At 36.1% G+C, this 24,279-nt stretch overlaps 1 protein-coding gene across 1 annotated transcript in view; it reads right to left on the reverse strand.

The window, feature by feature from the left end:
* The window catches only part of LOC139742078 (serine/threonine-protein kinase PAK 1-like), an 80,691-nt gene extending 66,118 nt beyond the window's left edge, over positions 1 to 14,573 (reverse strand). The window contains exon 1 of the mRNA XM_071652641.1: positions 14,502 to 14,573. The gene's annotated coding sequence lies outside the window, so the exon portion shown is untranslated. The remainder of the gene's footprint in view (positions 1 to 14,501) is intronic.
* Positions 14,574 to 24,279: the final 9,706 nt, after the last annotated feature.

Consider the following 24,279-nt stretch of genomic DNA (forward strand, 5'->3'; position numbering starts at 1 on the left):
CTTACTAATGCTAAAAGTTTGATGTTTGTACGCCAGTGACATTATACATGTCGTTTCTCAACCAAAACATTACTTATGCGTGTGTGTGTGGGTTCCATTATACAGTTTAGTGGTATTTACTCTGTCCAAGGAGGTTTGAGAAATGGAGTAACAACAGTCTCATTCCCTTTGATCCCATGTCTCATGCCGCCACTCAGAAATATTTGAAGTATGTGCTAAACTGGAGCTGCCTCACAGATAGGAAGACAATTGATTCATGTGGCATTGCATCATGACTCGTCACTCTCAGAGGAAGATATGTCTTTATGATGCGATGGTAATTGCTTTTCGCCGTCCCTTCTTAGAAAACAAGCGGAACATTAATAGTATAGCCATGGGGATGTGCGAATAAAAATTGTACAAAAATTGATTAAATGAAAATCAAAATAACTCGTTTTTACATTACTTTACACTAATCTAATATATAAATGAATAAAGAACTATACTCGAAAATTATACCTTATCAGTTTCATTTGTCGCAAGCGATCGGAAAGATGATAAAATCGGCTTTGTAGTGAGAGTACAGTTTCAAAGATTTTCACGACATACAGCTCAGGTTTATATTTTTGCACATAATCTAGGACGGGATTTACCTTTGTTTCATATGCTTTATCATTAAGAGAACATTCATTTTATTTGACAAATAAACAAGCAGAATATAGACGATATAATGTTTGAGTTTAAAATGAATCTTCAGATTGCTCAAAAAGACGGCGGCATGGAACCCTGATCATCAAAGAACACAAATGCACCTGTGGAATTCTTTTGTGCATCAATAGAATATTGGCAGCTGTTTGAATAATTACAGCCAGTTGGAACTCCATCTCTCAAACCTCCTTGCTCTGTCAAAATACAACGTATTTGGCCTACATGTACAGTATATTTGCATATTTGACTCAGATCTATACCGACTGGTTGTGTTTTGCTTCACTGCTGAATTCTAAACTTTTGGTCAAGAAGGGAAATTCACAATGGAGCATGCAAATAAACAGATGAAGGTCATTCCAACTGTAGGCACAATATTTTACGCAATATCACGCACACATAATCTACGCAATGTATTTAAATCCTCTGGAAGTTGTGTCACAGTAATATCACTGAAATGACACTGACAAATAAGTTTGTGAAATAGCTAAAAATCAAAATGTGGTAATCAATTATGATTTTAACACCAATCTAGTTAAAATACATACTGTATATATGCACAGCGTAATGTGATTGTAATATTGTAAACACAGAATTTTATCTAGAAGGTACTATGTAATACAAGTTGTAGTATGGCCACAAAAATGACCACATAATATTTACTGTGTTTTCATCAATTTCTATGAATTAATATTTTAAAACTCTCTTTGGCAGGGAAGGTCTGAAGTGAAAGAAAATATGATCTTAAAGGGATGGCACAGTATTGGTGGAGACGAAAATTGGGCTTTAACTTTTTTCGCGAGATACCAAGAAAACACTTATGAAATAGTACAGAGCATACCATTTTAAGAGGAATTCAAAGTTTATTTGATAAAAATTCAGTTTGGAATAGCTGAAACATCCAAAAACAAAGTAAAACAAAATGATCATAATAAAATGTGGGTCCCACACTTTATTAGAATCACTCTGTTTTGGATATCTTGGCCATTTAAAAAGCAATTTTCATCAAATAAACATTGAATCTCTCTTGGAATTACATGCTATTTCATATCATAAGAGGTTTCTCATTATCTCACCAAAAAATAATAAAAACCTGAAGTTAAGTCTCAACCAACCAAAACTACAATATTTATATGATCCCTTTAAAAAAATTGAGTATAGTCACAAATTGTTTTGAAATCCGACACCATTATGTACCTATATACTAAATGATGAACAAAAAGTATCAGAAAGAACACAAAATCTTGTCGTCATATGAAAAATAAATGAATTAAAAGAAAATGAAATTGAGCAGGCAATTGCCAAAGTCACATGACAAAAATAACTTTATGCAGGATGCCCATATCTGATGTTGACAATAAAAATGTTTGAGTCCTTGGTAATTGTCATATTCTGGGTTTTAAGTAGTCTGTTGCTTTCATACATATGTACATGTATAGCCTGTATGTAATTCTCAAGCTTTTGTAGAAGCAATACACATATATTGACAATGTGCTGTGATCATCATTCATATTCATTCATTCATTTATTCATTCATTCATTCATCACTCACTCATTCACTTCTCATATCATGCGTTAGTTTTTCATTCTTTCATCATTCATTCATTTCTCATTCATTCCTCATTTAGTCTTGATCTTACATTCATCATTTATTTACTTATCATTCATTCATTCATGTTAGTCATTCATTCATTTATTCATTCACTTGTTTATAAGCCATTCATTCGTCATCCATGAATGCAAAGGTCTCCAACCATCACTGTGTGCAGATATATATCTGAATCATGCCCATTTTGAATTTGAGACTGTCAATACAGAATTAAGGCCCAAACACTTTTTTTCAATGTTTGACTTTTTCAAATGTTTTGTGTACCAACCTGTAGGAATTCATTCATCTTTTTTCTTTTCACTTTCTGCCTTGTCTTACTTCAAGACCCACACAAATGTGAAAGATTTCCAAAATTCAAACTTTTTGCCAAAATCTCGACTACAGACAGGCTCACTTTCTTACAGAGAAATGACTGTTGATGTATAACAGGTTAAAATGTTTGATTGGACTACCAGTATGCCATACTATACATATCAATGTGTGCATCCAAGTGGGCACACTTTAGAATATGTACCAAAATGAAAGAGCCTACATTGTACAAGTCACTATAGTGGGGTGGCTTAGTGAAATTATCGTGACACGGCGGACAAAAGCATGATTTTTTCACCAAAGGTACTTCATGATGTACCTTCTCAAAAAATAGGGTGCTCCAAGAAAATTGATGCTGGGAAGGAGGTCAGAGGTCAAAGGTCAATGACCTTTATTTGTGAAATAGGTTTTTTGGCTATTTCTCAGGTCAGGAATATCCAATCTGGATAAAACTTGGCAGGAAGAATATTGAGAACAAGTAAAATATTTTGATTGAATTTGGGGTGAATTTTCCAAAGGTCAAAGGTCAAAGGTCAATGAACTTTTTCTAAAAATCATGTTTTTGTTTATTTCTCCAGGTAGGAAGATTCAATTTTCACAAAATTTGATATGAACGTTATATAGAAGGTACCAAGAGTATAAACCAGGGGTCAAATATAATTGTTGATTTGTGCGTTGCCATGGCAACCCAAAACGAGGGTTTTTGATTGAAGTTAGTTACAGGAGGCTATTTTCCAGTTTGGAAGAGATTCCATTTGAATAGGTACAACTGATCAACGGGATGTATAGAGGTTTGAAATACTTTTCATTAGTGTTAAGTGGTATGTTGCCATGGCAACTACATATATAGATTTTGGTTAAACTTAAAGGAGACTTCAGAACTTATGAATTTGAAGAGATTTCCATCAGGGTTGGTATAATTGATCAACAAAAAAGTCGCCAGACAAAGATTTGTCACCTTTATAGCATGTGGGTTGAGTGAATGCAGCAACAATAGTAGAACACATCAGTGAGAGTTTGAGGAAAATTGGACAATCCGTTCTAAAGTTATGAATTTTTGAAGTTTCTGCTCATGCAGTCGAGGCTGGATGAGAAGACTACTATACCTTGTAATGTCACATGTGTACAACGATATAAAGAATGAATAAAGAAAATTCAACATAAATTATTTTCGCTTACAAAAGGATACTCGACTTCTCTTTCAGAAGGCAGGGGGAATAATTTTACCCTTGACATACGTAAGTAGCAAGTCAAAGAAACTATGTGAACTTTATTCAAAAAGTATGGTTTTGTGAAATTCTCATTTCATTTTCCTTAGAATGTGTGCATGTGACATCATACACTGTGGTAGTCTTTTCATCCAGCCGCGACTGTGCAGATACCTTAAAAAATCATAACTTTTGAACGGATTGTACGATTTTTTCCAAGCTTTCTGTGATGTGTCCTACTAATATTGTTGTATTCACTGAATCCACGTGCGCATGAAAGTGGACTTGTCCTTTAAGGACAGATTCTGAAAGAGCAGACTGTAAGCTTTAAAATGATGTATCACACAATTCAAAGGGATTCCCCTAACCTATCTAAATAATAATACCGGTACTGGAAAGAAAGCACACACTCTGGATAAGTATGAACTGAGAAAAGAGGCTGCATTGTCTATTTTAGCGTTTAATCTTTACCAAGCTGTCTCATGTCATTATGTTCATCTTTTCTTCCCCCCTCCAATTTTCATTTGAGTTTGCCATTATTAATTTTTGATGATAAGAACGATGCCACAAGGCATTGTTTCTTAAAAATGCTTCAACTGCTCCTTCAGGTCCAAAATCTACATCAATATATATTATTTTCCTGATCTCCTCAACATTTTCCAAAAATAAAGCATACACCTTTTATGCACTGAGTCCTCCTTTTTGTGGATAATTAAAGGCAAAAACCCAAAATTAGTGCTTGAAAATTATTCTTAAGTGTAAGTTACGGATACAAAGAACCTCTGTAAAAAATGAATCTGTATAATCAATGTTAAGTATTGTTAATAACACAAAATGTGAACAATATTTCTATGATAACATGTTTCCAGACTAAACCGTCCGCATTTATGCTTTAATGAGAAAAATACTGATATCTCTTTATATGTTTGCTTTGATTGCAAAAACTGTATATGGTAGGATGTCTTGTGATACAACTGGGGGGCATTTCATGAAGCGTTTTGTCAGATATTTCGTCTGACAAAATGTTAAAAGCTACTGAAATCCTTGCATCTGATTGGCTGAGAGCATTTTTGTCCGACAAGTTGTCGGACAAAAATGCTTCATGAAATGCCCCCCAGGGGGGCATTTCATGAAGCAGTTTGGTCAGATATTTTTCTGACAAACTGTTACAAACTACAGAAATCCTTGCATCTGATTGGCAGAGAGCAAATTTGTCCGACAACTTGTCGGACAAAATGCTTCATGAAATGCCCCCAGACCTACACATATTATGCATAAAATGTGATATCCTGAACATTTTTTTTTTCAAGTCACTCTCCCAAAAGTGTATAATATAGGACCTTTAAGTTTTTCTTGTGTTTGTTCCTGGCAGATTACTAGTACACAAATGCTCCAATCCATGATGACCTAACGGAAATTAAGGAAATTAAAATGAATATACTGAAAACCAAAACTACAAATACTAATAACTTACTTCATTCTTCTCTCCCCACCCCACCCCACCCCTTCTTTTTGGTTTCTTGATATACTCGTAGATCTAGCTGACTTTGATAATTGTCATTATGTAACATCATCTTCAATTGACAAGGCGATAAAACTTAACAATCATTTCATTATGCTGCTCGACTAATGGGGTTAGTTGAACTATATTGTTTTTAATGTACTATACTTTTTCCTCCTATCAATCACATGTATTTTGGGTGGAATGTATTTTGACATAAAGCATCATAGAATCAACCGCCTTTGGGGTCGGGAATTTTGTCATATCATATTGTGATTTAGATTCTGCTCTATGCCGATTTTGTTTTATTTCTATCAACTTTTTAAACTTCCCCATAGACTTTGTTCACCAGCCAACTACATCCCACCCTCTTTGGATAATGTGAACCAATCAAACATTGCTTTTACTTTTTAATAACATGTCTATACATAGCTATCAGACCAAAAATATTCAAACCGCTTTAAGTCTTTATGAGTGAAATTACAAATATCAATATATTTTTAAAAATATTCAAATTGTCTAAATTCAACTTCATCTATGAAAATAGACTTTTAACCTTTTTAAACATTTGAATAACCCCCACAAGAAATAAGAAACATATAAAGAGGGGAGGTGCGGACTATAAAAATTGCTTACGGGAACCAGGTAATCCCTGCGCTAAACCTATGGAATTCACACAATCTTGGAGGAAACGGGTTAAATTTGTTAGGAAATATGTAGGTCAATACCCAAAACCTTAAGTTCTCAATGGAATATGCAGCTCTTCTACTGGTAAACTAGTAGTTCTGGGAGAAAAAATGAACTGTGACATAGTCCTACACCTGGCTCAGTCATTGCCCAAGATTTAAAGTATCTGAGCCAGAGTCACATGTCACTCTTTGCCATTTCTCTACAGGAGGTAGACAGTACTAAAAAAATCCTTTACCAGAAATTATAGGAAATTATTTAATGAAAAGGTGCTTAAGAAAACTGGACTATTCCAACACACCTCCCTCAGGTCTGCAACACAGACTAACCACCTGTTACCATAGGAAAACCAGTAAAAATGGTGTATTACTGTAAACATGCACACAATATGTCGTATTATGGGTCTGAATTTTAAGACTAGCAACCATGTACATTGCATTGCATTGTACAGAAACCTGGCGAATGCCCTGTGTATAGTCTTTGAATTCAGACACTATTGTTATGTACAAATTAAGGGCATTTTCTCATCTTTTCTGTTAGCGGATTTCTTGGAGCACCCCCTAATTTTGATCCTCATATATATACAAATGTCTGAGGAAAAAATGACACTTTTGTCCGGCGTGTCACGATTATCAGTATATTTGTCACTAAGCCACCCCACTACTAGTGCACACATGCTGTAGGTGCTACAAAGAAGCGTTGTGCAACGAAAGCAAAAGCTCTAAACTAAAATCTGCCCGCCAAACTGTTTACAATGAACGTTGTAAATTACCTTCCAAACTGCTCTACGTTTCGTGCCCCGTACGAAACTACTGGCTTCACAGTTTCATAATGTTGACAACATCTGTGATTTACTAGCTATAGTACTTAGCAACTTGGCTTTTAAAGGTTGTTAATCCCTTTTTCAAATATCACAAAATTTTGCATGGTTAAAGAATAATGTCTCATAACATCATAATATTAAAGCTTGGCGTAAAAAAAAAAACAAAACAAAACAAAGAACAAAAAACAAAATCTAACCCCATATCACTCCAGAATATGCTCCTCTTCTGTATCAATCACTAGAATATTGGATACTTTGGGAGTCTGAATAAATTCACTTAAAATCTATAGTATTGTTTCCCCCTCCACCAAAAAGAAGTTTCTCATTTTATTATTCTGAGGAGAGACCCAGTCTACAGTACTTACCTTGTCATACAAAATTTCCGCTCATGTATGGAATCAAATTTTCAGGGACGCAAAAGGACACATAAACTTTAAAACTGATCACTGAATTCCTCCACACTACAAGGCCCATGTGAGTGGGCGTACCCAAGATCTAGGCCATTTGAACACACATCATTATGTACACCAACTGATGGCTTTTATGCACAGTAATAGCTACTTAAAACTGATGGCATGGGGCTCTTTGTTTGATATCCTGTACAAAATTTTCTAAATTGCTTTTCTGTATCTCCAAATATTCAATACATACTTCTCCAAGACATTAATTAAAACAAAAAATGCTCTGATACACACAGAGGTCCCTTCACTTCTACTTATGAAGTGCAATGTATGGTTCTTCTCTTCATATGGCACAATAAAGAGAGTGGGTAAGTGAGCTCACAATGCGTACAAGTGTAAATGCACTTGACTTTCTGACCTTCAGTAGTAATAACCTCCACATTCTGTATGAATTCACTTCCCAGCAGGGAGCAATCTAGGGTGTGTGTGCAGTGTACATTGTATGTTGTGTCTCCCCATGCAGGAAAGTATCGGCACCTAAAACTGCCTCAATTCTCCATTGTGTGGCAGGGCTAGTGATACAGTGCACTCCCGTTACAACGAACACGGTTATAACGAAATTTCGCTGTACCGAAGTAAATCTTCTGGTCCCAAATTTATCACCATTAAAGTCTATGGTACAAAATTCGCTTATAACCAACATGGTTATAGCGAAATTTCTGTTATAACAAAGTCTTTTCCGAGCGCCACTGACAAAGAAAAACAAAAGAATGTGCTCCGTTATAACGAAATGCGAATTGCTTTCGAAAGTACGTAGCGGAAAGAGCATTTATAGCGTCTCTGCATGGGTGAACGCTTCACACCACTGTGTGTTCGCTCCTTGTGTCGCGCACAGTTTCTGAGGGGAACTTGCGTTTATTATTGTAATACAGTTATCCCATCGCATTTCACATAGCTTTCTAGTGTATGATGAGTATTCAGCAAACATAATAAGATATATTTATATACAGACTGTACGTGGTTCCTTGTTTTCGTTATATATTGTATTTGTTCGGTTATAATGAAATTTCGTTATAACGAAACAAAACTGCCGGTCCCGAGCATTTCGTTATAACGGGAGTGCACTGTATCCTCTTGGTTCCCGTCTGAAGTTTGATGAAAAATTCTTGCTACACAGCAGGGTACAACTGACTGCGTCAGCTCTCAGGGGGCTCTCTTTGGATCGGAAACTGCAAAGTCTTGTCAAATCATAAGATTCAAACCGATTTTGATTGAACTGCAAACTACAGAGTAGTCAGTGTAATTACAGTGTAACTGATGCCACAAATTGCAAGGAGAAACAATGACTTTAATATAGAATTCCAACACGAACAATATGTTAATAATAAATGTATATCAAATGAGCTTTTAAAAGTATAATGATCATTTTATACAATGTATATTAATCTATAAAGTGCAAAACCTACAGTTGTACATATTATATTCTGTGCTGCAAAAGATTCTGATGTACTTGATGATAATAGACAGTTAAATGAAAAGATGTGTTTTGAGTCATGATTTAAAGACTGCTACAGTTGGGGATTTCCTGACTTCTAATGGTACAATGTAGGTCACTCCAGAGTTTGGGAGCTGCGCAGGCAAATGCTCGGTCTCTGAATGATGTTATTTTTGTTATGCGTGTTGGAATTTGTAAGGGAAGAGTGTCCTTAAAAATGTGCAGATTATGAGTGTGTTTGTGAGATTTAAAGGCATAATTTACCATTTACAGATGAAATGAAAGCCCAGCATTTTTAGTGCTTTAAATTTTTTTAAAATGTGAGTTAGGGATTGAAACAACCACTGTACAAATTTGAATCAGTAAAATTGAATGTTATGCATTGTTAAATATACAAAATGAAAACAATAGTTACAATATAAATGTTTCCAGACTAAACCATCTACAGTTACTGTTTATTGAGAAAAATACAGATCTCCTTATAAATGTTTTAGGCTTTATCGCGAAAATGTTATATGATCTATAGGATGTTTTGTGGTACAACAGACCAGGGAGGTGGGACACCTCCCTGGTAAGACCTTTGTCTATATTCATGCATTATGTCAAACTCATATTTTGAAAAAAACAAATTTAAATCACTGTTCCCAAAGGTAAACAGGACCTTTAAGTGTTAATAATTCAGAAATTGTGTAACTGGGCGCTAGAGCGATGACTGACTTCAATACATCAACACTTAGAACTACAATGATATTGTATATGCTGTACATGCAGTTGAAAATAAATATCACATCTTGATATCTGATTCACAGCTACAGCTGTACATGTAGTGGGCTATCTGTTATTTATGAGACATACATTAACGTACGAACAAGCCTTGTGCATTTGTGTCAGTTTCTATTGTCTATACCTGTAAGAACACAAATGCACACACACACATACAACACTGATACACACAAACACAAATATGAACACTATCTGAATACCATGGTACGAATCAGTCGCCCTCTCCATGGTTGTAGTCATAGCAAAACAATGGATGAAAAATACTGTGTGGGTGCATTCAGGGTCTAGACCTTAAAATAACACGAGGAGGAAACTATGGGGGAGGGGTGGGGGAGAACAGTTATGACCAATCACTTTCTCAAGGCTGGACGCCAGAGACTCCAACTCTCCCGTTTTCGACGGGAGATCTCCCGCCGAAAACCCATTTTTGCAAAATCTCCCGTTCTCCCGTTTGAGATTTAATTTCTCCCGCCCTGGCTCAATGTCTCCAGTTGGAAAGGATTTCTTACTTATTGCTATCATATGTTGCAAAAATAAGCCTTAGATAGCACCAGAGAGCATCTATAACCCTAGGAACTTCACGCTTCGCACACATAAACTTGGGTCTCCCGTTTGCTGGGGGTTTCAGGCGGGAGAATCTCCAGATCAGAAGGTACTTGGGGTTGGAGTCTCTGGGACGCTCACTCTTGACCTTCCCATCCGAAGATGACCTCAAGTGTGGGTCACATGGCTGTGACAGCACTGCACTCCAGGGCTTGTTATTAGAGGTACAGTCTACCAAGATTGGGAGTGCTCACAGATTTAAAAAAATGTTCGAGTTATCACATTTGATGCACATGTGTGCACGTAAGTGAGTTGCATTTGTTTCCTGAATTATTTGCAAAACTTCAAAATGGCATAACTTCTTTATTTTCATCCGATTTTGATTGTTTTTGCTGGAAAATTGTACTCCTTTTCAGACAAACTTTCAACTGGAATGGAATTCCCCTTTAAAGGCCTTTGAAGATCACAAACAGAGCTACCAAGTCTCAAGCATTTAGGGCCTGTCTCACGATCTCACGCAGGCCAGGGCACCCATTTTTCTCACGCATGGGTTGAAGTCTGCAATTTGTGTCAAAAATAAGCGCATAGCTCAAAGGATTCAAGTGATAGTTGCAATTGAAGGTATATTTCCCTTTTGTCTTTCAAAATTAGTAAAAAATAGTCACTTACAGTGTAAGTATGCACCAGATCGCACTATTAAGAGCTAATGATTAAACAAAGTTCCCTACCATGAGAGTGCTCACAGATTTAAAAAAATGTTCGAGTTATCACATTTGATGCACATGTGTGCACGTAAGTGAGTTGCATTTGTTTCCTGAATTATTTGCAAAACTTCAAAATGGCATAACTTCTTTATTTTCATCCGATTTTGATTGTTTTTGCTGGAAAATTGTACTCCTTTTCAGACAAACTTTCAACTGGAATGGAATTCCCCTTTAAAGGCCTTTGAAGATCACAAACAGAGCTACCAAGTCTCAAGCATTTAGGGCCTGTCTCACGATCTCACGCAGGCCAGGGCACCCATTTTTCTCACGCATCGGGTGAAGTCTGCAAATTTGTGTCAAAAATAAGCGCATAGCTCAAAGGATTCAAGTGATAGTTGCAATTGAAGGTATATTTCCCTTTTGTCTTTCAAAATTAGTAAAAAATAGTCACTTACAGTGTAAGTATGCACCAGATCGCACTATTAAGAGCTAATAATTAAAAAAAGTTCCCTACCATGGGAGGGGTGACACCCTCCTCATTCGCGCGCATGCGCGCGAACGCCGAAATACCGAGTCATGAAAATCTCACTCATAAAAGTTTTTTGAACTTGGCATCTCTGCACAAATTACTACAACACTGTAGTGACTCAATCTCTCTAAACATTGATCGTCTGTGGTGACAATTCACACAAATTTCAAAATGACTCATTGAGCGTCCGGAAAACTGTGCTCATGCAGCAAATGATGCAGTTGACCATACTTTACTGTTTACAGTGGCAGATCCAGGGGGGGCACACACTGGGCGCCCGCCCCCTCTGATTTTTTTGTTTTTTTAACAAAAGAAATAAAGACTAGATCTGTCGTCTTTGGGACATGATACATATATGGTAGGCCTATAAGTTTGAAATTGATAGGCAGAGGACTTTCTGAGCTAACCTCTACACAACTTTTGAGGAGAAATAAAGAAATAAATAAAGAAGAAGAAAGAATCTGTACAGATACAGAAGGTGATCTGAGAGGATACTCGGATCACCTAATTAAAACAAAGGGACGGGGGCTCTAGCGCTCCCTTTAATTTTGTAAAGGGGCCTCCCCATTACGAAATTCCTGGATCCGCCCCAGGTTTAGTATCAATGTCAGCATCACCCAAGCTACACAACCAAATCAGAACCAAAAGTATTATGCATACAGAGCCTTTCCTGGTGATAGTTTTGTATGTCTTGTTCACCTTTTCTGTCTTTTGACTTAAGTTCAGTACCTTACTTATGACAGCATTTTATTTTTCTTTTCCAAAGTTTTTTTTTTTTTTTTTTTTCAAGGCTGACTTTTTAGTTTCAAGTTTCCTCAAATATTGAGCAATAATCATGGATCAGAAAATGAAGTAAACACTAGTATAGCAAAGTACCATCTAAAAACACGCAAGAAAGTGAACCTGGGTCCTGTTGCATAAAAAGTTGCAATCAAACATAAGTCGGAAAAATCAAATATACAATGTCAGTCAGGTATCAGCCAATCGGAATTGAGTATTACTATTAAGAGACTTATGTTTGATTTTTTTATTTATGTTTGATCTCTACTTCTATGCAACATAGCTCAGGTGATTTTACACCTACTGTTTGTAGCCAGCTGTGCATCAATGAATTACAGTCATATGACCATGTATTTTTTTTTTTTTTTAGCAAACCATTGTACATTAATAGCTACACTGTATAGATTACCTGGTATCAAACTGACTTTTAGCCAAAGTTCTGTGACCTACATTATAATCAGGACAATATCACCATTCTTAAATGCCTCTAAAATTGTATGCACCTTTCAAATACTGTCTTTTAATAGTATTCTTACAATGACGTGACCACATGGGTTTTCTCTTCCATTTATTTCTTGGAGAATACCTGACTGATGTTGCTATCACATAACTTCCATTGCTCTAGACACCTGTCCTTGGAAGTATTCTCAGGAATAGTCTTCAACAGGTTAACGTCACTGGTCACATGATAGTTTGCTCAAATTATACATTCAGCGCTTCCTGAGCAGCAACATCAAGCAAATTTTAAAAAAAGCAAATCCATCAAAGCAAATTAAAATTCATTCTTGTCCCTAAGAGTGGCATCTGAGTCTGTGGCATTATATCCAGAATTATATCCTCCTCTATCTACTTAGTCACACACAGGAACTGCACCAGAACCTAGCTACACTGTGTTGACAGTAAAGAGAGATTTTAAGTGGTAATACTTACTGTAATACGTTGTAGACTGGGTATTATTGAATGAATATTAATGAACACTAACAATTTCGTTGTGTGAACATTCAGCAGAATTTGTTGTCAATCACAAGACTCAAGTCATCGTCATACTCGTCATAGATTTTGTGACTTTGGCCGTCTTGTAAAAATTGTATACTGCAATGCTTGATATCAGCATCATATAATAAGTTGTCTGCTTCGGTTTAACTGATGAGGTCTACGTTCAGTACAACTGTACATCTCTGAAATACATACATTGTGCTTCCATTGAACTACAAATATATCAGATTTTGCACACTGTCCTATAAAAGGGGGTGGAGAGACAGCTACAGAGACTCTGCATAAAGTTAGATGTAGGCCTATAAGATAGTGTGAGCTCCAAGTACAATGTAGCTGAAATTACTTAAATACTGTAACAAAAGTGGATATTTAGTGTAACTTTTCGCGCTTGGCTGGGTAAGATGATTTCGCATGGTTTTTATTCTGTAGAATCAGGATGCCAACTCTACTGGAACATAGATATAGATCTATATCATGATGGCGTGCAAAAATATTCGCGTGCTTTTATTTTCGCGGTAGCTTCAATTGCGCGAAATGTGTGAAAATTTCAACATCGCGAAAATTTCCACTTTTACAGTACATTGCAACACACGAGTTATTGTACTGTATGATACTAGCACAGCCCTTCCCTGTCGCTGTACACAACTTGCTTGTGACGTTGTGTCATGCATGCACGGCGTCTGGTCGGGCTAGAGACTAGAGTTGCTGGTTCTTTGACTTTGTGATGAATTGTTCTGTAGTGTTACAGTAATACCAATCGACATTGTTTTGTTCCAGCCTCATCAATCTTAATAATGCATTTCTGTTGCATAGATCTGTCTATAGATTCTAGAGTAGTACTCAGTAGGCCTAATGTTACAATAATGTATAAATTTACATTTTGCAGGACATCATCCATGTATGTACAAATGAAATGGTCTCAGAGTTCAAATGTAAATTTTATTGATAATGTTGAAATGTAGCAGCCAGAGCAGAGGTATGGCATAGATGATAGAGAGCATTGAAAACAAAAATATACACTCTAATTATACAGCCAGCAGGAGGCGTGTACGACGCAGCTTCAGACAGCGAGTGAAAGGGCACGGAACGTAAAGCTAAGAACGGTGGCCGTTCGTTTTTAATCGCCGCTTTGTTGGGCGAGTTGTTGATGTCAGTGTGTAGAGTATGCGGCTGCAGCACCCCATCGAACGCGATCGAGCGAGTCCAGTAACTTCTCTGTGGCCAAATTTACGGGGCCTGGTTACTTCCGTGTTGCGAGAAAGTCAGCTTCATACATAATATGCATGCCACACACACGAGATACAGAAGTATCAAGACACTCAGATCATTTGCACGACATGCTTTCGCTTTACGAAAAAAATCCGTCACACACTTCATTCTTCAGCATTCTTCGACATCATCACACGTAAAACAACATGGCAGCTACTTAAAATATCAACTCACACTTACCTTCAGGTGAAAATCCAACTAAAAACTTTCCAACTCTGACAAGAAGGAAGTTCAGTTTCCGGAAGTTGCCCTGAGAAGTAAGTTTCAGCAATGTGAACGTAGATGGCGGTAAATAACCTACTTACTTCGCCACATCGTTATCCGTGCCCACGTGGATTTCTGCTATTAAAGTGCCGTGCCTTGGATACACTGACGTTATTGACAATGACCACCACAACAGCACATTATTTTATACAGCACAGGTAATGAGCAGCGAGATCTTGGGAGTTCTGCAGTTTGTCCTTTTTTTGGGGGGGGGGGGGGTGGGGGTGGGAGGGGTTATGTCCTATTTGAATTTTCAAACAAGACTACCAAGCGGGTTGATAACAAACTGATTGTGATTTGTAATGCGAAAGATATTTATTGTCAAAAAGATACATCTTAGACCTATCTTTAATAGGCTATAGACCTGCATAAAAATTTGACATTTGTGCACTGCCCTCAGTCCAATTCAATTCAATTTAATTCAATTCCTACTTTTTATTTCGTTTTCGACAAGAATCGTTCCAAAAAGTCATCAATAGTCCGTCAATTTTGTTGGCGAATCATGATGAATGTAGCCAGATGAAAAAAAAAAAAAACCAACAACAACAACAACATAATAATTATGTGTGACAGGTAGATCGCACTGGAGCAATCATTCTACCCGGTGGACGTCCCGTGATCAAATATTTCTCCTCTATATTTCACTAGGCCCTATATAATATAGTGAAAAATAAACGAGAAATATTTCAGTCCCCTAAAACAGTATTTTTTTTTGTACATACAAAGAAAACTAAATAAATGAACTTCCGATATGATAAAGGCAATGTAAACATGGTCAAAAAGGTACATTTCTTTAACAACTTTCCCATCTTAAGTCAGAAATGCAATATTATTTCTCTATTATTTGAGGATATTTTTATTCTAATGACAACCTGAAATTCACAGCCAGATGCACTTTAGTGATAGGAAAGACTTACTCCGCTGCGTTGCTCTAAGGACTCTCTTTAATTGATAAGATGATAATTCAGGAAATTTCCATCTCTTTACTGATACAACTAATTTTTGGCTCTCAAGACAACAACATTAAGAATGGATGTCAACCCCTGGATTATACACAAAACGTGTGTAGCGACTCTGCGGTACTTTCCAGTACCAGAGTACTTCCAGTCACGGCACTGTTTCAGTCCTTTATAGGACGCCCTCTTCAGATTTCGTGTGCACATTCTACCAACTGAGTCAAACGCTTCGATTTGGGCATTTTGTGTGTGTGTGTGTGTTTTGTTTTGTTTTGTTTTGGGGGTTTGTTTGTTTTTTTTTTCCCGTTCCGACCTACGTTACTTGATAATGAGAATTTACCGCTTTCTGCCTGTTTATATTTCACTTTTTCTGCTATTCAATTCAACTGATTTTTCTTTTTTTCAAATCATTTTTTCAAATGATTTTTCTTATCATTCATTCAAATGATTTTTCTTATCATTCATTCATTTCATTTATCTATTTAGTCATGTTTTATTTCTGTCATCTCCAACTCGGTTCTACTTCCTTAATATTATTTTAGGTTTTCCCTCTCAATTTCATCGGATTCACATTCGAATCAATGAAAAGGCGTTTGAATTCATGCAATTTGGGTCACTTAATCTGATACCACGGTTCATGTGAACATTCAAAGTCGTTTCATCCTTTTAGATTCTATTTCAGAGGGAAGTTCATTCAATTTAACGACTCAAAGTTGCCATTCAATTTCATGGCTGCTGGATAGACGTGAGAGGTACTGTTTACCTTTGGGAACAGTGATTTGATTTCTTTTTTAAGATATGCCATTTAATGCATGTGTGTAGGTTTGTTGTACCACAAAACATCCTATAATATGAAATTTTCGCGATAAAGCCTAAAATACGAAGATATATTTGTATTTTTCTCAATAAACCGTAACTGTAGACGGTTTAGTCTTAAAACATTCTTATTATAACTATTGTTCAAATTTTCTATAATAATACTTATAATTTTTAACATCGATTTTACCGATTCAAGTTTTTACAGTGGTTTCTATCCCTAACTCACATTTGAGAACTATTTTAAGCACTAATGCTGGGTTTTTGTTTCATCTGCAAAATGTTTATTAAATTTTGTCCGAAGTACGAATTTTAATTTCATTTAGAGGAACACAACTTTGGACTTTGAACGTTCAAATTCAATTCACATATAAACGCGTTTTCATCGGTCCTTTTTCCCCCTGTAATATACTGGATTATATCATTTCATTTCCATTTCAAAGTTTCATTTAATCTTTTAATTCGAATTGAATTGTGTACTTTCCTGTCTACCTTCATTCCACACTCAATCATCCCCTATCAGGATGGATTTAACATTATTTAGTAGGGAATTGCCATATCTATATAAGATATTTGTTTTCAGTATGATTATGGTAATGGCGCTGCCATAAGTGTGACGGCATAATATTATGACGGTTACAGCTCGTTATTCCGAAGGTTCGTTTTTCCGAAGGTTCTTTAGTCCGGAGGTTCGTTATTCCGAAGATTCGTTATTCCGAAGGTTCGTTAATCCGAAAATGTGATGAGGTTCGTTATTCCGAAGGTTCATTAATCCGAAAATGAAATAAGGTTCGTTATTCCGAAGGTTCGTTAATCCGAAAATGAAACAAAGCTCCTTATTCCGAAGGTTCATTACGAACCCTATATCATTTCGGTTCAACGAACCTTCGGAATAGCGAACCCTATTTCATTCTAATACGCTTATTCATATGTTAAACTTGTTCAGTCCTGGATTCATGCCAACAAGTTATCACTAAACATTGATAAAACATATTATATGTGTTACGACCAAAATCACTCTGAGAATGATCGCAAAAAGAAACAATCAACTAATGTTCAGGCGGTTTATTAACAGTGATATTGTTAATACAGACTCGTAATCAGTCTTCACATCAGTACAATAATGATCAATAGAATCAATTCCAAAGCGGTAATGGAATCACGTACATGCATCCAAATCTTAAATCACAGAGTTCCTATAGTCCCCTGATGATGTCCAAATACGATGTTCGATGCACAGATGAATGGTCCTTGATGCACCGATGAATGATACCTCCGATGTAAATCCAGAGGCGCAGGTTACAATACTCCACGGTATAAATCCAGGGTATATGTCCACGTTATAGGTCCACGGTATAATGTTCACAGCGAAATGTGCAGAATCCAATGTTATGACGACCACGTCCAGTCGATGCGTTGAATGAGATTGAATTATTGTCCAGCTAGGAATCCAGCCCGTCACAGCTTTGCTCTAGCAATGTCCGTTGACATTAAAATGGAGTCTATCTCCAATGTAGGCAAATTAATTATCTGCAGGCAAAATGTCTCCCAGGCATTATCTCCACAAACATAACAGGTCAGCAGGTAACACAGGACTGACTATAACAAGTCGCTTCAGAGCCAGAAGTGACGTAACTCTCAGAGCAGAGGTGTTGGGTACTCTGCCTACTGCAGAATTTCTCTGGCTTATATACTATCCGTTCACCCCCTTCTAGCACATTCTGTAACTCTCTCCAACCTGGGGCCACACACCTGAACATACTAGCAAGTCCTAGTTCCAGGAATCCTGGATGACTCATAGCATAACATCATTGCCAAAATTAACTACCAATCACATTGGGCTACAGGGACAGTGCCTCACTCAGCCAAACATGTAAGCACTTCCTAGAACATTCTGGAATGGGTGAAATCATTCTAGATTGAGTGAGCTATAATGTATTTCCTGTTACATGCATGTACTGTAAAGCTACATTGTATACCACCTAGAAAATTCTCCACTGATCTGGTCAGCCTGTATGTACTATATCTATACCACATAGAATGTTCTCCATTACTCTGGTCAACCTGTGTACATACACATTAAAACAGCCATGCATACAGTACATCATACATACATGTATGTACATAACTACTAGTGTTAACATTTGTGACATATGCTGTTCAGTAACTCTTTGCAATTTATTCCTGGTCATGTCCAAATTAATGGCATTAATTTAACGAAGGTTGATAGTATAAAGTTTTTAGGACTGTATGTTGATAGTGATTTATCTTGGAAGTCTCATATCAACTTTTTAACCAAAGTTTTATCTAGGAATGCAGGAATTCTAAACAAACTGAAAGATTACTTCTCCACCAATATATTGCAAATTTATATACTCGACTATGATTTCCCCTTACCTCAACTACGGAATACTGGCATGGGGTAACACGTCCCAGTCTTTGCTTGACTCGCTCTTTCTCTTACAAAAGCGCGCTATTACAATAATTAATAAGACTGGGTATTTATCTCATACAGATGAATTTTTCCATAAGAACACAATTTTGAAATTGTCAGATTTGTTTTATTACAATTTGGGGATATTCATGTATAAATTATCCAAAAATGATCTTCCTGATATATTTTTTTTTTTTTGCATATGTTTAAAAGAGATTACTCTATTTATAAGTATCCCACCTAGTCCATGGGCCAAGACCCGAAAAATGGGTTGTTGGTACCACCTGAGGTGGCAAAACCTTTTTGGTGTCATTTTGTTTGTCGGGCAAAGGTGGTACCAATATCTGGCCTGGCCCATGGAGTAAACCGCCAACGTGACGATTATCACCTACCACGTACCCGAACCATTTTTGCGAAAAAAACCAACAATTATGTATACAGGGCCGAAATACTGGAACGATCTCCCCATAGAACTCGCAGGTTGTTTGTCTTTGTCGACCTTCAAATGCAAATTAAGACAGAATTTATTGAATAATTACATTGCGTAAGTCCATTGAAATTTCCTTCTTTCTTGTTTATGTGCCTTTTCCTGCTGTGTTGGTTGTTGTCATTCAAATCAGTTAAGCCTCTCTGTTTGCGCTCTTAAATTCCTTCACACCAGTATCCCTTTTCGTACCCTAAGACTTCGGAACGCGTAAACAGCTGGCTTGTTGTATTCCCCTCAGTGCTATACTGGCTGGTAATTCTAATTCTAATTCTAATTCTTCTTTGAATGTTTAGTACTTGTATGTTCACTCTTTAGGTTTCTCGTATCTCCTCCGAGGACTCGCATGTCGAGTTGTTCTCTTTTCACCATTATTCAAATCATATTATTAAACTATTGTCAACATTGTTAAATCAACTGTTCTTACATCTGCAGAATGTGGTTGTCTGTATATCACTATTAATGTATTGAGAAGATTCTGTTAGTGCCCCAGGTATTTTTGCCTTTCATTTTTGTTTCTCTTTATTTTGGTCCTACGTTGCATCCGTGCTCCTCATCTTACACTCTGTTCAGAACTTGGGACCTACGCTTAACAAGCTCGCTTTTAAGTAGGTTCCATCATATTTCTTTAGCGTTGTACATAGAACCAAACGTACGATGATTGACCGCTATATCCAACATGCTTAAATTGATTTACTGTACATCCAAGCCGGATATTATGATTCACTATGTTTTTATTATATTTGATGTACATTCCTTCATTGAGAAGTATGAAAATAAATTGAATTGAAATTGAATTGAATTTTCGGATTAACGAACCTTCGGAATAACAAACCCTTTTTCATTTTCAGATAAACGAGCCTTCGGAATAGCGAACCCTACTTCATTTTCAGATTAACGAACATTCGGAATAACGAACCTTCGGAATAAGGCCACAATTGATGTTCGGATTAACGAGCCCTTTTTCCTTTTCGGATTAACGAACATCTAGGTATAGGGAATCTGTGTGTTTCGGATTAACGAACCTTCGGAATAACGAACCTTCGGAATACCGAACCTTCGAAATAACGAACAGCACCCATTATGACGACTCGAACTCCTTTCTTTAGCGTTAATTGCGTTGGTTCGCTTGACTCCTCCGTTCGCAAAAAGCGATAAGTCCATATTTGCCAAATGAAGATATTTGCGATTAAAGGTCAAGAAAAATAAAGAGAATGAAAAGAAAATATTTGCTTCTTTTGACCATAACTTCAAAAATGTACCTATGTAGTGTCCAATATATCATTTAAAAGGTATTATTTTGTACTTTATGAGAGAGACCGTACTTCAAAATCTTCAAAAATGGACTTTTTGTTTTTTGCGAACAAACTCTTCATATATTTTCCATGTGTAATGCACAGTGGTAATGCAATATTCCCCATTCTTCACTAACTTTACAAATTTTGAGTATGAGTGTATGTCGAAGATCGAGTGTAAGACTTTCATAGATTGCAATGGTGCGGATGGTCGTAAATTTTTTCAATTTTTATGTTTCATAATGATCCCCAAACATTACAAATGATAACAGGGGTTAATAACGAACTTACTGCAATTTTTGAATGGTTATTATCAGTAAATATAAGTAAAGCACATTAATATCTTTTTATGATATTCACCAACAGAAATGTTTATGTAATGATGTAACTATAGATTATATTTAGCAGGATCTGATTAAACATGAGGTGTCTGAAATATTTAGGAATCACAATTGGTAATAGATTGATTTGGAAAGATCACATAAATATCAAATGCAATAAGATTTTAAAAAAAAAATATTGGGATACTTCTTCAAATTGAATCTCTACCCACAGTTGCTCTTTAAATGATATACAATACAATTGTATTTTGAAGAAGTTCTTGAGTGGTCCACAATCTACAAGCATTGCTTTTTAGTGGGCCTCTCAGTTCTCTTTTTCTGCTCTAAACATAACTTTGTATTTTCCGGTATGTATGCATAATTTATCTTTATTAGTTTGTTGAATATTGTTTATTTTTCATACTTTGTATAAATATGGGTGAAAACGTTGAACGATGTACAATTGGGCAAATCAGGGGTCAAAATTGAAAAACGTGACTCACTGATATAAATATATCTCAGTCAAATGTCATTGATATCAGCTTTCTTCCAAACCCAATTATACTGGGATATCTCCAAGGGTGTTGTTTTTATTCAAGGGTAGATAGAACTGTGACATATTGGCAAACGTCTCTGACTAAAATAAACATTGTTTTAGTGAAAATTAAAATGAAGGTGGAAAAACATTCAAATGCATATATTTTCATCTTGTTCGTGCTTTTGAAGACTGTGTTAATTTGTTCTTAAAATATTGTTTACCTCCTGTGAAGTTTACAAAAGCTAATACACACGGAAGTTAAAGTAAAAGTGGAGTTTTTGTCATTTAAGCAGAGATTTTTATATTCTTATCTTCACTTTCATCTCATTTGAACAAAACATAGCAGGGGTCTCATTTGTTTAAATGTTAATGTTCAGTAGATACTAATAATGAATTTAGTGCATTTCGTTTGGTCAAATCCCCATAAAAGTCCTTTACAGATGCTGAAAGTAAACCATGTTTTCATCAGAGACGTTCAGGTTTCACTCATAGACGTTCCTCAGACATAGACAATAAAAACGATGTCCTTGATCCATAATTACGAGGTTTGTGAACAAACAACATTATTCTTTTATTAAACACATGTTTATCTTTTGTCAACAATTCAGAATGGTAATTTTAAACTTGAATCATTTTTCATAATAACCAATTGTAACTACAAACCTCCAAACTGTAAGAGGAATTTCGATTTCTACACCAAAAATCAACAACAAACCTGTCCTTGTTATATTGTTCATATCTTACAACACTTTTGAATGACAGACAAATAAAAATTACATGAAATACTTGCAATTTTGACTACCTTAGCTAAATTATTTGTTTATATCAGAGACATTTGCTTTTCCATCAGGGACGTTTCGGCTGTAAGTTATCACTAGAATTAAACACCAAACTCCGTATTTTAAAAGATGCTCATAACTCAACATTCCACATTCATTGAGAAATCATTTACCTAGGCATATATGTCAAGAATTGTTTTTGTTTATGATGACCACTACTTTGTATTTCACCTTCCGGTGTATACGAAGATGTGCCCACATGCTATCAATATTGTATATGTTTTCTTTCCAATGTAGTTCAAATCTATAACAAAGGTAAACACGAATTTACTAATACTATTTTAATTTGACCACTATACCTCAAATATGATTGTATGTGTATGCCAGACCAGTTCGGATTTTTATTAGGGACCGTACCTGGGCCACTGTTATGTCGTCTCAGAAAGCTGTAATTAACCTATACTCATCCTAGAAGCATCAAATTCCGCTGTGCTTTTTTGTATACTATGGCAGATATAAATTGTAAACGCCAAACTCAAAAGAATATCAACGGTGTGGTACAGCAAACGTTTGACCAAAAATGAACTGAAAACCTCTTTCAAGAGGTTGACAATGATAACATTACAATATCACATTTTACCTGTCACATCGGTGGGGGATTATCAATCCTTCTTTCTACTCGAAGGCGATACATAGCCCAAGTAGTGTTGTAGAGGAAACTAAGTAAAGGGACATTCTAATAAACGTTTTCTTGTTTCATCACAGATGTTAGTATTTATTCTTTTCTCATGTATTTGGCTTACAAACCTCAAAAATGATACCACTAGAATATCTCACCTTACTTCTAAGAGAAAAAGATTCATTACAGGGGAAATTCAGCCCAAATATGAGCTAGCCGCTGATAAAGAATAAAATCTTACGGGCTCAAGAAAAATAAGGAAGTTATGACGTTTTGAAGTTTCGCAAATTTTTCAGGAAACAGTTTTTGAACGGTCATTATGAATATGCAAATGGCAAATTGAGCTTGTCATTCCCTCACAACTTGCCATAATGTTTGCACATAAACACTTTGAAATATTCAGTTTTTCATTCAAACATAATTATGCCCGAGGCTTAAATCCGGGTATATCTAACTGATCAGTATTCTGAAGGTAATCAACCAGGAATAGCATCATGTTTTAGATTTCAAAGACAGAAAAATTTAATTTTCGTAATTTTTTTGACAAGATTCAATGGAAAATTGTGAGGTTATGACGTGGTTAGCTCACTCATTTGCATATTCTTATCAACTGTACGAGAACTTGTTTGCAGAAATTAGCAAATCTTCAAAAAGGCAGTTAATTAAGGATGCAATTAACACAATTAAGGGTGCAAGTATGCACCGCAGGTGTGCTGCTATTGTTACAAATTAGGTGCAAATTTGAAAATTTATTTCTTAGCGTGTAAGCCTCAGATTTTACAGGCTCAAAAGCAAACGTGGTGATGTGCATTGAATACAGAGTCCGCATTATAACATTGAATTTTATTTCCCCTCCACTTGGTATTCCATGTCCTCAATCAGTGCGTGGTACCGACTGCGTCGCTTGCTACCTGAAACAGGGTTTGGGATAGTCATTATTTTGTAAACAGATGGCACCTCCAAGATGTTCGTCCAGTCTTGCCAGTACCACGGCCGTTGTCTGGAACTTGTAGGCTCCATGAACATGAATGAGCCTAAAGATCCTGAGCAGGATGAAATTCTAATATTCGGAGCATTTAAAATCCATCCGGTCTTCCCATCTTGCTCTAAGGAAAAAAAATAGAGTTAAAATGATAATAAAATAGATTTATCATGCACTGTAAGAACAATGTGCGCACAAATGAACGTCTCTGATCAAAATTATAAAATCAACATTGTTTTTAGATTGCGTAAATTACCTAGAACGATGTATGTATACGAGGGCCATATACTGTGGAATAATGAAAGATCTACTCCTTATTGTAGTAGTTGAAAATGTGTAAAACGTTCAGTGTAACGTCTCTGACGTAAACATATTTGCTGATCAGTACTTTATGGGTTTGATTTTTACAAG

The sequence above is a fragment of the Diadema antillarum genome, unplaced genomic scaffold (genome assembly GCF_040938485.1).
Source record: "Diadema antillarum isolate AM-2024a unplaced genomic scaffold, OU_Dant_1.0 seq00000979_RagTag, whole genome shotgun sequence".
NCBI classification, from domain to species: Eukaryota; Metazoa; Echinodermata; class Echinoidea; order Diadematoida; family Diadematidae; genus Diadema; species Diadema antillarum.